Below are 18,956 nucleotides of genomic sequence, written 5' to 3'. Positions count from 1 at the left end.
GATGTACTGTGGAGACCTCACGCCCCACGTGTTGAGCAATTCGGCGGTACGTCCACCCGGCCTCCCGCATGCTCACTATACGCCCTCGCTCAAAGTCCGTCAACTGCACATACGGTTCACGTCCACGCTGTCGCGGCATGCTACCAGTGTTAAAGACTGCGATGGAGCTCCGTATGCCACGGCAAACTGGCTGACACTGACGGCGGCGGTGCACAAATGCTGCGCAGCTAGCGCCATTCGACGGCCAACACCGCGGTTCCTGGTGTGTCCGCTGTGCCGTGCGTGTGATCGTTGCTTGTACAGCCCTCTCGCAGTGTCCGGAGCAAGTATGGTTGGTCTGACACACCGGTGTCAATGTGTTCTTTTTTCCATTTCCAGGAGTGTATATATATATAATCAATAATATATCAATAATCAATAATATATATATTATTGATTATTGATATATATATATATTATCAAGGACAGTGTCTATGATATATATATATATATATATATATATATATATATATATATATATATATATATAAAATCAAGGACAGAAATGTAGGGATCTGATACATGAAATACATGATTATGTTCTCTGCTATTACACACATATTCGAAAATATTTTGTCATGAAAAAGTTGTAGCTTATGTCATTCAATTAGTGTGATTCGGCTGGTTTAAGATGTATTTGACGTTATATCATGCCTATTAGTAATTTACTAACGCATGGAAGCTAAAAGTGCACCAACTATTTCGTTAATTAAGTAGAAAATAATTAAAAATAAACATTATTCTTGTGACGCATGTGACTGACTGCTTTCTCACTGCTTGGAGTGCTAGTGTCGCTCCGGAAGACAAACGGTGACAACTTTCCCACAAGAGAGTATAGTGATGCTATATATTCGATTGTGAATGCACCTTGCCGTTCAGAATTCAGTACGGTGCGCGCGGTTTCTAGGCGCGTCCATAACACATCGATAATGGCTGGAGGAGGACCAAAATCGTCCGATAACATCCCAGGCATGATCGATGGGCGAACGTGCAGCCCAGGTAAGCAATGAAAGATCTCGTTCTTCGAAGAAAGCTTGCACATTCCTCACCACTTATGGCAGGGCGTTGTCCTGATGAAATATCGCATGTGGAGCTGCCTGCGTGACAGGTAGTGCCTCGGGATCTCAATCCTCCTCGACAGAGCAGTTCCTGTTCAGATTGCTTCAGTACATAGAGATAGACCGTATATTGTAGCCAATGGTGCGCAAAATCAACACATGAGCTTTTGTCCGTTTTGCCGTTCAACAATGCAATCTGCCACATATATGTGACCATCACTGTAGGACCACGTGTGACGTGGGGCTCGCCCAAAAAGAACTCAGCGTGGCAGTGCGGGCGTGCACGTGCCCATTGCAGACATGGGTGTTGACGAGCAATGGAAGCCAATGCAATGGCATGTGTGCCAACAATCCAGCACTAGGCAGATGGCGTCGAACCATCAAAGCAGACATGTCCACAACTGTTACAGTGCTCCAACGTCTAGCCAACACTGCGGACGAAGTTGTTCTGGCAGTTACTCCCCTACAGACTCAATGGCTGTCATCCCACAATGTGATCACACTGTATGGTGCAGTACCTGCTTGTTGCTGTGTACAACCCTCATCTGTCCACTGGTTCCACACTCGCATCAATGTTGTAGCGGCGTGCCCCGTACGAACCTCAATGTCGTGGCACAACAGACTCGCTTCTAGGAGGCCAGTCACTCTGCCCCGTTCGAACTCACTCACATACTAACATCACTCCCTTTAATGTCGACGAGGCATATGGCACTCGTGTCCACCTCTCCGCTTCATTTGATGGGTCTAAACCGACTGAGGGTTGAGTTACACTGACCTGCTCGATCACACAAAAGATGGCACTGCTGTGCCTATGTACACGCCAACTTTCTGCAGACTTAATCCTACGTCATGATAGTTCCCCTATTCTCCACATCCTCCGATTCTAGAATGATTCAAAAAATTCCTTCTGGGTGTTGCAACTTTCGCAAACAGTAATGCATTAGCTTCAAAGAGTTTTTCTGTTGCCTATAAAATTTCTTTGAATGTATATTGAAATGGTACAACCATACTGGAGCCCACTATTTTTCCACAAACATGTCTGCCAACCAACCAAAATAAAATAAATGAAATTCTGACGGAATTTAAAATGATCGAGAAGTGATGTATAAAGTGTCTCATTGCAAAGTAATTTTAGAGATGATTTCAAGATTGGTCTTAGATTTTGCAAGTTTATAATATTTCCGTTTTTTATGAAGAATTTAAGATCATGATTTATATTTCAGTAAATTAATTCAGATGATGTGTTCAGATTACAGTTGTATGTGTAAAACATTACCTTTTGTCCTCCAGCATCTTCCTTTCCGAAACAGTCTTTTAATTTACTTTGGACACTGCACAGCAGATTCCTTTGTTAACATCTGATACAATTTTCTTATTAACGAAACGAATTTGTCCAGCATGACACCATTATCCTATTACTATCTGTAATTGTTGTAGGTCCTCTGTCGGTGGTACCAAAATATGGATAACTTAATAATGTGATTTCCTTATACAAAATATGGATTTCTTACAGAAAATCCTAAAATACGGTTTTGTAAGAATTGCACGTTATCAATGGAATCAGAAACGTGTTCCTGATACTCCGCCCCTAAGCTTCCTAATGAGATATAAATTCTTAGAAAGGTAATTAGTTTTTATTGCAAGTGCTTTGCAAATTAGATATTTCATAAATTTATGTTCCATTTGTGTTTTTCAATAATTCGGATGAATATTAAAATGCTGTGGTCACTATCACACTAGACTGGATGATATTGTGATTTAAATTTTTTCAGAGTCAATTAGTTTTGGATTGTTGCATTTTTTAAATGAGGTAATTGTAATATGGCAACAAAGTTTGATAACCAGAATAATATCTCAGCTGTTACGATATTAAGTAATTACAGGCATTACAAACAGTATATCAAACTTTGTTATTTCAGCTACAAGTATTATTCACTGACACAGAACGTGAAAACTCCAACTGAAGAGACTGGCATCCAGTGAAATTTGGTTCAGAGTTTGACAACTGACCACATTACTCAGTAAATCGGCTGATATATAATTTAAAGCATTACAAATAACAGACTTTCACCTTAGGTCTATGTCGAAGGGTAGAGGACTGTGATTTTATATCAAATAGCAAATGAATAAATACGACCTTAAGTGAATCACAGTTTGGTTTCTGAAGTGGCAGCCATAGTGGAATTCACAAAAGTGGTATGTGATGCTCTGGACAAAGATGATTAGGTCACAAGCATGCTTTTAGATCTTTCTAAAGCTTTTGATACTGCTGACCATAATATTCTACCAAATAAGCTAGAAGCATTAGGAATAAGAGGTGTAACTAATGACTGGTTCCAATCATGCCTAGTAGATAGCACACAAAGGGCAGAGATAACCAATACCTCAAATAAATATAAACTTTTAGTAAAAAACTTATCAGCACCAAAATACATTAATGTAGGAGTTCATCAGAGCAGCATATTACAGCCAATACTGTTCCTAATAAACAGCAATGACTTTCCCAGCAGTGTAGGTCATGGAGAAAAATTCTGTTTGTTGAAGACAGCAGTATTATAGCTCAGAGAAAACGACACAACTCCTTGTAGAGAAAGCAATTGTCGCCCTCAAGGAATTTTACAACTGGTCAATAAGCAATAAAGTGACATTGAACATAAAAAAATAGATGCCATGAATATCAATTTGAAGAGGGATAATGAAACGGTTAAATTAAATGTAGATTGCGCCTCTGTATATTGTGCAACAAACACAGTATTTCTAGGAACGAATATCGATTTTCAGTTAAAGTGGTGTGAACACGCAAAGATATTCGCAAGCAGAATGTCATTAGCGTCTCATGCCGTCAGTGTCCTGTCATCAATGTGTAACAATCATTGTCCTTTAAACTTTTAATTACGTACTATTAATGTGCACACTCAATTCTTAGCTACTGAATTCTTGTCTGGGGAACAAACGCACAAAGTATGAACAGTTCCCAAACTACAGGAAAAAGTCATATTAATTATAGCCAAAAATATTGGTCGAGTTCATTGTAAAGCTCTATTCAAAACACAGGAGATTTTAACAACACCATGCGAGTACATTTACAGATATCGGCGCTATGGTCCTGACGTCAGTTGATAGTGTGTGCAGTATTAAATTATGAAACACTGTATATATAGTGTGTGTAGTGTGTGCAGTACCTGGGGGTGAGCATGGAATGAACAGTGTAGCACTGGCCTTTTACAGCATTGAATAATTTCTTCTTGTACATCACAAATAAAAACGAATGAGGTATCACTGCCGTAAACAGACTAGCCTTGTATTCGGGAGGGTGGGGTCTCCAATCTTGATTCGACCATTCTGATTTAGATTTGCCGCTGTTTCCCTAAACCACAATGGTTCCTACCACAACGCCCCGGCCGATAACCTGTCTCATTCTTGTCAAACTAGACCTGTAAGTACGTTAATGGCGGTATATTTTAAATAAGTTATTTTCATTGTTCTTAAATTGTAATACCGAGGCATGCCCAGTATTCTTGTAAAAATTATGTACAGAGAATAAAAGTATTACTATTATTCGGTTGAAAAACAGTGTACTGACTAACGTGATCATGTGGCCAAGTTTTTAAATAGGCAAGCAAGACAGAACTTGAGATGTTTTGCCGGTATGCGGCCTGTTTGGTAAATTGCATGGAAGGTACTGTGCAACCAGGTTTAAGTGTGTTACTTCGGACTTAAAATATTTTTATGTCCACAAGTTGAGGACTTATAATATATTCGGAACTCTGAATGCTGTTGGACTTAGAACTTCAAACCAGGTTTCAGTGATTGACTGTTTTACAACCATGCTAAATAGGATGTTATTTAAATACTTGTAGGAAGCTATGAACTATAGAAGATTTCCTGCATTGTGTAACGCCACTAATGGAACAAACTTAATTGGTTTAGTCACGATAATAGTGCCAATGAACATTATTTTTCCTGTGAATATTAACGGGACTCAACGCTGTTGAACTTTGAGATTGTGGCTGTAGATTTTCATGATTTTGGTTCACAGCTCCACTAACTTACTCAACACTTCGTGAACGCTCTGTCTGCGCTACGAATTTATATTTTCTTCGCTATCTTGAATCACTGTTGCGGTAAATGAACAATCGATGTGAGGCCATCTTCCGCATATATTAAATAAACATATGGTCAAAAATTTAAACCATCCGTTATAGCCCACATTATTATCCACGGGATTATTTCGTAATGTTTACGTTTTTATTTTCGTTATTCGTTTAGTTTTTATGTTTTTACTTTCATGTTTGCTAATGTCTGTACTAACGAACGTGCTTCATGATTGATTTTTACTTCAGTTAGAGCTTAAAAGCAACAGTGTGTGATCGATTCTTTTCGATTAAGTGAGGTACTGAAATTTAAGGTCGCGTACATGCCCTCAGCTAGTTTCGTAAAAACTGACTGATATCAAGTGATGATTAATATTTTGCGTGCGACAAGCAGCACTGCGATTGGGTTTTGTCACCTCAGCGATAAATTGTTGATGCTGTAGCCAGTAGTAGCGTTGGAACAACAATCAGATATCTTGTCTAAATCAAATTCTAATTTGTCTGATTGTCTGTTGACTTGACTAGAAAACAGCCGACTCGCTTGAAAACAGTCTAATCGGGTTGCTAAGGTTCTCTTGTAAATCACTTACACCGATTAAAGCAGCGAAGAGCCTTTCACACATCCCCGGGGAACCCAGAATATGCTCAGTGCCACAGAATTACCGTGCTTGCCTGACGTCGAACCCACTGGTGTGTTTATACGCAAACATTTCGGAGACAATTGTGAGAACACTGAGCAGGTAGGGGAGTGTGTGTGGTGCGCCCTGTTACTACAGGCTGTGCAAACACGTCAGCAGAGTGAAACAGCTGCACTCGCTGACGTCAGCGACCGTACCCTCCCATCCTAAACCAAATAAGGTTGCCATTTGTACACGACTTGCCATTAAAATTGCTACATCACGAAGATGACGTGCTACAGACGCGAAATTTAACCGACAGCAAGAAGATGCTGTGATATGCAAATGATTAGCTTTTCAGAGCATTTACACAAGGTTGGCGCCGGTGGCGACACCTACAACGTGCTGACATGAGGAAAGTTTCCAACTGATTTCTCATACACAAACAGCAGTTGACCGGCGTTGCCAGGTGAAACGTTGTTGTGATGCCTCGTGTAAGGAGGAGAAATGCGTACCATCACGTTTCCGACTTTGATAAAGGTCGGATTGTAGCCTATCGCGGTTGCGGTTAATCGTATCGCGACATTGCTGCTCGCGTTGGTCGAGATCCAATGACTGTTAGCAGAATATGGAATCGGTGGGTTCAGGAGGGTAATACGGAACGCCGAGCTGGATCCCAACGGCCTCGTATCACTAGCAGTCGAGATGACGGGCATGTTATCCACATGGCTGTAACGGATCGTGCAGCCACGTCTCGATCCCTGAGTCAACAGATGGGGAAGTTTGCAAGACAACAACCATCTGCACGAACAGCTCGACGACGTTTGCAGCAGCGTGGACTATCAGCTCGGAGACCATGGCTGCGGTTTGCATCACAGACAGTTGCGCCTCCGCTGGTGTACACAACGACGAACCTGGGTGCACGAATGGCAAAATGTCATTTTTTTCGGATAAATACAGGTTCTGATACAGCATCATGATGGTCGCATCCGTGTTTGGCGACATCGCGGTGAACGCACATTGGAGGCGTGTATTCGTCTTCGCCACACTGGCGTATCACCCGGCGTGATGTTATGGGGTGCCTTTGGTTACAGGTCTCGGTCACCTCTTGTTCGCACTGACGGCACTTTGAACAGTGGACGTTACATTTCAGATGTGTTACGACCCGTGGCTCTAACCTTCATTCGATCCCTCCGAAACCCTACATTTCAGCAGGATAATACACGACCGCATGTTGCAGGTCCCGTACGGGCCTCTCTGGATACAGAAAATGTTCGACTGCTGTCCTGGCCAGCACATTCTCCAGATCTCTCACCAACTGAAAACGTCTGGTCAATGGTGGCCGAGCAACTGGCTCGTCACAATACGCCAGTCACTACTCTTGATGAACTGTGGTATCGTGTTGAAGCTGCATGGGCAGCTGTACCTGTACACGCCATCAAAGCTCTTTCGGACTCAATGCCCAGGCGTATCAAGGCAGTTATTACGGCCAGAGGTGGTTGTTCTGGGTACTGATTTCTCAGTATCTATGCACCCAATTTGCGTGAAAATGTAATCACATGCCACTTCTAGTATAATATATTTGTCCAATGAATACCCTTTTATCATCTGCATTTCTTCTTGGTGTAGCAATTTTAATGGCCAGTAGTGTATATGGTTCAAATGGCTCTGAGCACTATGGGACTTAACATCTGAGGTCATCAGTCCCCTTGAACTTAGCACTACTTAAACCCAACCAACCTAAGGACATCACACACATCCATGCCCGAGGCAGGATTCGAACCTGCGACCGTAGCGGTCATGCGGTCCCAGACTGAAGCGCCTAGAACCGCTCGGCCACACGGGCCGGTTCATAATATATAGAACTACTGCTACTGGAGAAAAACCAACGTTTCGGCCGCTGTTGCAGAGGCCTTCTTCTGGGTCTGCTTGTCTTGCTTTTAAAACATCCAGATAGTCGAATCGTTAACAGTACGTAAACGCGTCATGTCACGCATTGTGCGGCCCCTCCCACCGGAGGTTCGAGTCCTCCCTCGGACATGAGTGTGTGTGTTGTTCTTAGCATAAGTTAGTTTAAGTAGTGTGTCAGTCTAGGGACCGATGACCTCAGCAGTTTGGTCCTTTAGGAATTCACACACACGCGTAAACGGTCTTCAGGACAGGTGGTGAGGGATATAAATTTCAACTCATAAAATGTTGTATTATGACTGAGCTTACCGATGAAAACTCTTGCTGGGTCACGATTAGAAAGAATTTTTATCGGTAAGCTCAGTCATTGTGCAACATTTTATGAGTTGAAATTTATACCCCTCACCACCCCCTGCAACACAAACGTGGCGCTGTGGTCTACAGTCCAGTCGATGTTTCTCTTCCTTCTGTAATTTTTAGTTTATTCATTTAGTATTGTCTTTAATAGCAATTTATACTTAAACGAGTTTGTAATTTCCCGAGTCTGTCTGATGATGCCCGGAAAATGCGAAAAGCGTCGCATGTGAAGAGTAAATAAACCTATCTTGTGCAGCGAAGACTGTTTTTTCTGTACCTCAAGATCTATTACGGTTGCCATACTGGTGTCAGCCACGGTATTTACGGAGTGGAATGATTTTAACTTGTACTCTCTTCTGACAACGCGTCATTCTTGTTACGCAATGGTCTTAGCACGGGGCGACGTTTGTAACTTAGTTTTTGAAGTCTCCTCGCAAAATAATAAATTTTATCCTGCAACTTCTAACAGTATTCTCACCAACAAATATTAGATGTTCTAATGGACATCTGACACTTTGTTGGAGGATGTGGGAGGTGAAAAAGTTAATTGACTCATCATATTTCGGCGATACAACGTTGTATCTAATACAAAACATGTTTAAACCAATGTAAAATCTAACGCATAAGCATGAAACTGCATGTTAACCTGGCGGTGCATTTTTTCTTGGAGAGTGGCGTGGACTTCTGGGTGCTGTCCATTCACCGGCCGCAACAGTACAGAAATCATATTAAACATATTTTTACTCCTTTATGTAACGGCATGATTATTTGAATAGAAGCACCAAAGTAGCTGCTTATAATAACAAATCTTTATTTACGGCAGACTGCTCCGGCATTTATCGCCATTGTCAAGAACCTGCGAATACAGTTTTGGTGAGAACGTGTATAAATGTGAATGTCATTTATATTAAAGTGACTATATTGTACTCACGTCTAGACTGATGTGACGACGTCCATATTAATTCGTCAGTGAACTGTCTTATAACTGTCACTGTTGTAATAAGATGGTAAATGACGGAATATAGCAAAAATAAAACGTTAATTACGGTGTGACATTAGCTTGACAGTTACACTCTTACAACGCTATATGACTGGAACAGTTGAAATTATAAATCTTTTGGAAACGGCATTATCATAAAATTATTTTGAATTTAATACATAATTTGTACCCAAGCAGATGAAGTGGCCGTGGGTAATACTAAAGCAGCCACATTAGCCTATTTTTCCTAAATTCTCTGGAAGAGAAATTCCTTAACTCAGATGGCCCTACTCCCAAACAAATCGTATACTATATTACGTATGTACTTTGCTAGCGCAGCCTTGGGCTTGTCTCACGGAGTGAGAAAAAGAGATCACGTTCCTAGAACAATGCATCAGAATACATTGACGGAAAAAAAACATTCACGCAGACGCAGCTCGTGTGAGCTGCGTTTGTGTGAATGTGTGTGTGGTGGTTTGGAGTCAGTGGAATGTACCGATTTGCAACAGTTGGCCGTGTCACTGTGGTGCCAGTTGCTGCTCAGACTGCCGTTACAGATGCAGTACTATGCGCCAGAGCCATATGCCGCACACCACCGTCTTCCCTCTCGGTAATGCCACGTGGCCGGTCTTCATGCGACCTTACATTCTACACTGCCAGCAGTCATATACAGTGGCTGCATTCCTGCCATTTCTTTCTGCAGTATTGCAGAATCCAGCTCGTTGCAACCCTATTGCAAGACCTCGTTCAAAGTCAGTGAGGTGTTTGTAGCCTCTGAGGCACTCTGGACTGCCATCAACTCACGACGTCCAGTCTCAAATCTAACTAACGCTTACGACCTTTTTTTTTTCTTTATTGTGATTTGAAAACCTGGAGAACAGGTAGGCTGGCAGCAGCACAATACGCCGCTCTTCAGCCAAAGATAGCACAATGATATAAACAGAGGAGATACATGACTTGAAAAACGGCGGGAAAAAACAGTTGACACATGAACATAAAAAAAAAAACATCAAGCCGTTCACACTCGATGACAATCCACACTACAAACTGTTGACACAGAGCACAAACACTGAAGATGACGATGGCACTGGTGAATGAAGGAGTGTGACGGTGAACACTGAACACTAAACACGACGGCACACACGAGACATTGATGGCGATGATCTCCGGCGCGCGAAAGTCCGATTAGCGTGTGCGAGTCCGGGGTGGGAGAGGATTGGGGAGACTAGCGGGTGAGGAGGATCGAGTTAGCGGGAGGTACGCTTACGACTGTCACAGCGTGTATTTAAAGCAAACCTGATTTACATCCTCTTAGTGGCGCTACTAGCGCCACTCTTACGCGAATGGCGCGAAATTCGAATAGACATCATATTTTAGATGCAGCAACATGCCTGCCAACTTTCATTGATGTCGTACAACTCCTCGGTGTCAGGAATTTTTTTCGACAATGTCCGTTCCACTGTACTTTATCAGCTGACTTCGCCAGTATTTGGATATATGATGCTTTAGCCGTGGTTTGCTGCAAAACAGTACAATGGGAGAGAACCTTTTTCGAACGTAAAGCAAGTTTGTTTTTCTATGGAGACTTTAAAACAAGTGTGTAACTGTAAAAATGTGGCATTTATAACGTATACAAGATTTCGAGAAAATTACTGCTCCCCTGTTCTTACAATGAATATTACCCCAGCTCGCGTATACCATCAACTGTAGTATAATTAAAGTATCTTATTATATATATGAAATTTAGTGTACACCTCCTGGAAATTTATTTCAATCCCACATAGTCCTTTGCCTTTTCTTTCCATGCCTTTTATGAAAAAAATTAATACATTCAATATCCTGAGCATTATTTCTGTTTATATGCAGTGTAATTATCGCAAAAACTGAAAATAAAGAAAGTTCTGCATATATCCTCGACCCTACAACTCTCGGCTTACCGTTCTGTACTCTTGACAATTCTCTTTAAATAAATAAAAATATGTATAGTGAAAGTTGTCTTTTAAATAATTAAAAATAGGTCTGAAGTATTGTTTCTGATTGTAAGCTCTGATCTGTAATAACAAATAAGCTGTCATAATGAAACTTGTACTGTAGTAATGTGAAGGCAAAGCTGCACTGTAATAATAATTAATTGTCATAACGAAAAGGGAAGTCTTTAATGCTGTAAAAGTTAGCAATCTGAATGCACGAATTTTGAACAGTAAAAATTGCCTGAATAATAAACTTTGACATGAAACCTACAGTAATTGCAAAACTGATCACAAAAACTGTCTCTTGGTCCTGATTGAAATAAGTAAAACAAAACTCAAAATATTTAGTACTTACCTCTATTCTGTGCAAATCTGGATAATGCGTTGTAAGGCGTCCGGATTTTATGGACCTTACATGAACTTGATCCATAACGACAGTACGATACAGTAATGACATCCTCAGAAAATAATAATTATATTATATCAACAAAAAGCAATTGCAGTACTCTCATGTACCGAAAACTAACAAAACAATATCTACCAATATAAGGACAGGGGCATGCATAAGTAAGTTAAAGTGAAACGCATTTTGCAGACGAACCAAGCAGATGGTTAATGGTATTGGAAAATCCCACTTAACAAGAGAACGGTGAGGAACGGTGAGCTTCAGCCCAGAAAGGGATAAGGCCAGAACAATACATCATACCTTTTGACGAAAATATAACTAAGACCGAGGGTAAGTGGCTGGATGGCTTTAACAGGACTAGGCAGCGACCTGGCAAGATAAATAAAACTCACCTCTAACGAGCCAGAGATTGGCTGAAGCCATACTGAGCAACGCAGACGCGACACGGTGGGGAGATCCCCATTATATAAAAGCATTTTGAGAACTAAAATTTCTAGAAATCTCCCTCACCTTGCGGCGGACTGTAGAAGTTTGTGGGAAATTCAAGGGCATTGAGAGCTTTGCTTCTGCGAAGTGTGGACGATATGCTTCACGTATCGTGGCAGCAGATAGCAAAGAGGTAGTTTATTATTCTTGCAGAAATTTTTGCAGGCAAAGAAATTGTGCACATTGCTCCAGCCCTCAGTAAGTGTGCAATAGCCATTATTTTGATTAGGGAAAAATTAACGTCCTACAGAACACAGGAAAGTTGAAACTGAGTGAATTCAGTCAAGGCCAGAGTAAGGACTTATCGTTTCAGATCCAGGAAGGAGAAAACACCATTGCAGATCCCGCTTGGTAAAGTGCCATCACGCAATAGGCCACAGTAAATGTTGAGTCAAGATTTTGCTCACTCCAACTTGTGTACCCTTTGACCATTGAATATCAAAAGCTAGGATACTAAGCTAACCTCACATTGAGTACATGAGAGTTTTTCATTGCTTTAAAAAGTAAAATTATTCTCCACCAACGCATTCCATTGACCAGCTACACCATTGTAGACATAAGTTAGCTGATGAAGATTTTTAATCATTCTTGCCTGTGATAAAAATTTTCATATGTAGAGCAAATGAATTTAATGATCACCAATTCAGTGTGTCCAAGAGTTAAATATTTTGTTATTGAGTGATGGAAGTAATTGAACATGATTGTTGTGTATCACTTGACCCCTGAAAGCACAGTGATAAATTATATGTAGAATGAAAAAGGGAACAGCTGTTTTGTCTTTCTAGAATAGATACTAAACTTTCATTTTTATTAATTTATGCATTCTATTAACATAACAGGAGCATTTCTAATTGCACCTAATATTAGCTGCCTTACAGGGCCACGTTCATATTTATCTAGAATGTCTGTTTGACACCTGGGCTTGAGAAGACAGTTCAGATGCTTTGTCCATTTGCGCACTTTACAGCATTGCAGTACTACTCTATCTTGCGCACTGCAATGCTGAAGCTGCAAATTACTGTATCTACACAGAGACACTCTAGAGGTGCAACGAGTTCTCTGTCAGCTGCAAATCGAACTACTTTTCTAACACACTTGATCCCAAGATCCATTAAAAATTGTAAGAGAAAGGTTGGTAAAAAAAATGAAATATTTGCATAAAAGACAACACTAAGTTTTTTTGTATACTGTGAAAAAGTGCTCAAGGCTGATTTTAAATTTAATGAACATCTTAACATTCAAACAATACACTTTCCTATCTTTTTACCTAGCAACTCTCAGTACAATAACCAAGTTAGTCCAAAGCTGCAGCAATAGTGAAAAAAAATGTCATTCTAGTATTTACCTCTGACATTCCATTAGATTTCCTCCTTCACAAATCAGTTTCTGTTACAATCCTGATGTAATTATGTTGTGTTCAGGATAGGTCCTGTTAGGGGGGCTAAGGCGGTGGGCGGAAATAAATCATTTGGACAATTTTTGTGACAAAGCCATTTATTGGCAGGAAATGCGTTCAAATGGGCCACATGAGTCAGGCCTAGGGAGGCGAGGGTGAGCCAGACCATAGTGGTAGACGTTGTATAGTTCGCCAACAACTTGGGTGAAGTTAATGAAAAGTGCTGTCTGCCATTCGGACAAGTCCGAATGTCGTGGCAGCTAGAGAAACAAAGTCCACGGCACCGTAGCACTGGGAGGGGCAGGTGGTGTCCACAGCTACAAGGCGCACAGCAGCGAGAGTGTCCCGCCGAGGGGTGGCAAGGTACATCCAGCATGGGCAAGCAGCTTCCTCCACTCTGATTGATCAGAAGCCGAGAAACCCACTGGGACGGCACGGAAAGTTCCGAAGCAGGGCCTGGTCGGTGTCGCCTAGGCTGCATTACCTCGTCAGCACACGAAGGAGGCGCGTGATCGAAATTGCCCACCCCGACGCTGACTTGCTATTGCCAGACCATGGGACGAGAAAATTACAGGCAGCCGAAGCTGCTGGCTAATAATTGACCTTAATGATGAAATTAAATAAACCTTTCGAAATAAATTAACGATAGAATCCCCTACTATCTGGCTCAACCATACAGCTGATGGAACAAATTGATAAGTTGAGACTTTACATTTGAAACATAACATTGCCATTGCTTCCTCACTGTAACACAGCTTAACTTTGTCTGCCACACTGTGCCGTCATCCACATCAGAGACACTAACCTAACTTCTGCGATGCAGCTCTACCACAACGCTGCTCGCTCACAATCGATTCAGATACCAAAATTGTATGTGATACCTGTCACTCTTCCAGCTACGCCAACCACTGCCTGGGGATTACCGTACCATAAATGGCTAATGCCTCACCCTAAGCGCGCCGAAAGTGCTTTTTATTCGAAACGCCTGGCCTTCCGGAGTTCCCACTTCTGTTACGTTCATTTCTGGTCTGGCCCTGCATATACCATAAATTCAAACACAGTCAGGGGTGACAAGCTGGCGTGTTCCCCTCGTACGTCTGCCATAAGCCGCTTCCTAAAACTGCTTTCACTGGCGCTTTCTAAATCCACCATGGGATTATAATGTTCTTACGTCACACCTTTAGACGTGGCCATGTCTGCTTTTACACTGAAGTGTGACAGTTAAACTCACTATGTCAGTTACCATAATTGAATAGGTTATTTCTGTGACATTTCGTTAAGATGTTAAATGAGCAAGAAAAATGGCGTTTTGTACTGAGTAAATCACTGCTTATCGTTTTACAGCCTCTCCCATTCATAGGTGTCATCGGTAAAAGTTACGAGTTTTCACAGGTTCTTAGGTCATCTTCATAAAATTTAACGCAGTATTTTGTCTCTTATCTGCAGTGAAAATTCATTCCTTTCACATTTGTAACCTCCCTACAGAAATTCATTCACATTTAACCTCCACACAAAATTTGTTTCCCATTTAATGTAAGCTCGAAACAGAAAAATTCCTAAACCTCGTAATAAAAAATAAATTCAGTAACCTGGTAGAATTTGGACGACAGCGGCGCTGCGTCATGGCCCTGTAAGATCATTCTGAATAAAAAAAGGAAAAATTCTTACCTTAATACAAACGGCGAATATATCTGCTCTTATATAAAAATTTTCCGGGACAGCTCTGTGCAATGCTGGCCGATAGATTTGTCATTTATGAAAGGAAGCAACTGATTTTTCTTTTGTAACAATAGAAATGATCATGGATTGAAGAAATTAGTAAATTCTTTAAATTGAAATGAATGTTGTTTTTGAAATTACTTTACATCACCAAGATTATTATTAGGACATTTTTAAAAGATTTACATGGGACTTTACATAACATTACTAGATATACGCGAGGCTGCTTTTTACCTTATACAATAATACTCAGGCTCCGACATTGCTGCACCGCGACCGGCCCAGCCAACATGATACACCAGACCAGAGCAGACAGGCGACTACTCGCTAGCAACAACTTACTGCTACTGCTACACAGTTCGTACTGCAGTCAACATTGCTCTTTGGTCTCAGATTCTCTTATAGCTTACATATCGCAGGCAGCACATACCTCTTACATAACCCTCCACTGGGGGGGGGGGGGGGGGGCAAAATTTGGCAGCGATGGTGAGTCAATTGGACTTGCCATGAGCAACAAATTTTTCTAAAATTTTCTTAATTAACTAAGTTGACAGTCACAGAGTATATACATATATATGAGTACAGAACATAAAATGAAATAGAGTGCACATGCACTGAGTACAGAACATATCAAGAAATGACAAAATGTTATAGTCACAGAGTACATATATGTATATATATATATATATATATATATATATATATATATATATATATATATATAAGTGCAGAAAAGGAAATGAAATAAAGTGCACATGCACTGAGTACAGTACATATCAAGAAATGGCAAAATGTTACAGTCACAGAGTATATACATATTACCAAATGACGCACTGTAGTACAGAACATATCAAGCAATGACAAAATGTATATGCAATGAGTACAAAACATATTAACAAATGACATAAAGTGCATACACACTGTAGTACAGAACATATCAAGAAATGACAAAAAGTATACTCAGTGAGTACAAAACATATTAACAAATGACATAAAGTGCATACACACATAAGTATTTTTTTTAACATTTTACGAGAACTAGGATAGGAAAGGGAAGGATTGCATCATGGTTGTAGCACATTAGGTTGCACGTAGCTGCACTGAAAGTCCATATCTTTCTACAGAAGCACAACACCAAGTGAGACAATCTGAAGTTCTCTTCCCTGAAGTATTAATCAGTGTAGCCAAGACACTGAAATGTCGTATTAATATTCCATGTTATCATTTTGGTAGTACATTACACCAAACAGTGGAACCATAATAACATCTCCATTGTTCAAGGTGGTGGACACCATGATGTGTCAACATCACACTCATTAACCAACGTAGAATTAGTGCAGAAACCAAATATAGTGCTCCATGATCATAAGGATAGACAGGACAAACGTATATTGCAGTAATTTCTGATAATTAGGTCAGAAGGTGAAGGACATTAAGTCACATGGTAGTCATCATTGAGAATTACACTAGTCTATCAACCGATTTGACTAATTGTTGGCACCCATTGCCTAGTTACTGAACACTTCTGTACTATGTATAAAGTATTACAGAATAATGTTCATAAATCATCTGATTACGGTGAACATTGGCACTCATTGGCCAGTTACAAACCATTTTTATACATTATTTAAAAGTGATCATTCAAAGCAAGAGTTAATTAATGGCATGCCATTTACATAACTCATCTAGTTATAGTAATCATTGGCACTCATTGGCCAGTTACAAACCATCAGAAGTCATCATTCAAAACAGGAGCTAATGAATGGCTTAGTATTAACATAATTCACCTAGTTATAGTAATCATTGGCACTCATTCGCCAGTTACAAACCATCAGAAGTCATCATTCAAAACAGGAGCTAATGAATGGCACAGTATTAACATAATTCACCTAGTTATAGTAATCATTGGCACTTATTGTCCAGTTACAAACCATCAGAAGTCATAATTCAAAACAGGAGCTAATGAATGGCACAGTATTAACATAATTCACCTAGTTATAGTAATCATTGGCACTCATTGTCCAGTTACAAACCATCAGAAGTCATAATTCAAAACAGGAGCTAACGAGTGTAGCATCAAGCTACTGGTATTCATATATAATAGCATGTAGGTAACATAATACAAATTTAAAATATAAGAAACAGTGGCATTCATTGGCCAGTTACTAAACGTATAGCAAGTATTGAATATTACAAAACATTTTTCATCATTCAAGTGACATATGACATATTTAAAATAATTATTGGCACTCTTTGGCCACTGACTAAACATATAGCAAGTATTGAATATTACAAAACATTTTTCATCATTCAAGTGACATACGACATATGTAAAATAATTATTGGCACTCTTTGGCCAGTGACAAACCATCAGAAGTCATCATTCAAAATGAGAGTTAATTATTGGCATAGCATTTATAGAGTATAACAAAAATATTATTTACAGAAATTATTGGCATAGCATTTATGCATTGTTACAAAACATCATTCAGTATTGATCAGAACTCGTCATTCAAGTGACATAGGACATATTTAAAATGTAACACACTGTAACTATTACTCAAGGTCTGTGGTTAGAAAACATCATTCAGTATTACTCAGAACTCTCTTAAACTGGTAGCATTACTTGGGACTGGTAATACATTTTTTTGTGCTAGTAATGCATTGCGTTGGGATCGATAATTAATTGCTGGGGCACGAAAATATTTGCTTTTGACTTATTGCTACAAATGAGGATAGGTAACGTCATTCGTCATGAGTCAGCTGTAGCAAGGTTATGAAAGAAGTAGAGTATATGTGATCACATTCATGAATGGCACACACAAATGCAGGTACTAGAACAGGTTTAATGACTAACTGCTTATAGCACATTAATTTCATGAATAGCTTCTCCTAAAAAAAATACAAAATGGATTATTAAGCTGAAAGAAGAAACATATATTATGCTGAAAAGTAGTGAACTTCGAATTAACAGGTAATGAAATGTGTACTCAATTTGTATGTACTCTAGCTGTCCTTTCCAAAACATTCAGTCATTATACCATGTGATATAAGACATACTGTCAAAACGAACTGCAACAAAATACTTAACTAACTACATAGCATCTCTTAACTAACAGTAAATATATAAACTTCATCATTATTCTCATCTGCAAAGAAAAACTTCATTATTCATATTACCATAACGTCATTACTATCATCACCTGCAAAGAAAAACTTCATTATTCATATTAGCATCGTCTTCATATAACTATTCATCACCGTTCATTATCATCTGCAAAAAGACACTTCATTATCCATTATTCATATTACCATTTACTTCATATAACTATTCATAGTATAGAGTTTCTTATTTCTAGCATTTTTCATCACTAAAACTAAGATGTGTAGTTCTGTCTGACAGCCTGCATCAATCGCCTCGTATTCTGAAAGAAAAATTAGTTAAGACTGCTATCATACGATGTGTATAGTATATTCTTGTTAATTCTGATCCATTTACTCTTCATGACGAGGTATTGCATCTTCTTTCGTTCATTCCGAAGGTGAAATTCCCATTTCATAGTAATCCACTGTGGTTTGTTTAATTTATTTCTTTTACGCGTTATTGCTTTATGAAAATGATGAACAAAGATTAATGTCTTGCATTTAAATCATATACCCATTAAATAAAAACTGGTTTCTAGTGATATAAATAAGCATACAGCATAGCATGACAGAAAACGTATTATGTCAAAAACATAGACAGTTTTCAAGTGCAAAAAAATGTACACAGAGTATCATAATGTAGTAGCAAAAAAAATGTAAAATAGTCACGATGTTGAGATATGATAAGACAAAATGTCAAAGTCAACTGGTGTTTGTTACATCTTAAACATTTCATAGTGCATACAAACAAACAGGAATATAATCATACATACATGAAAAATG

This window comes from Schistocerca americana, chromosome 5, assembly GCF_021461395.2.
Source record: "Schistocerca americana isolate TAMUIC-IGC-003095 chromosome 5, iqSchAmer2.1, whole genome shotgun sequence".
Taxonomy (NCBI): Eukaryota; Metazoa; Arthropoda; class Insecta; order Orthoptera; family Acrididae; genus Schistocerca; species Schistocerca americana.
This window is presented reverse-complemented; position numbering follows the sequence as displayed.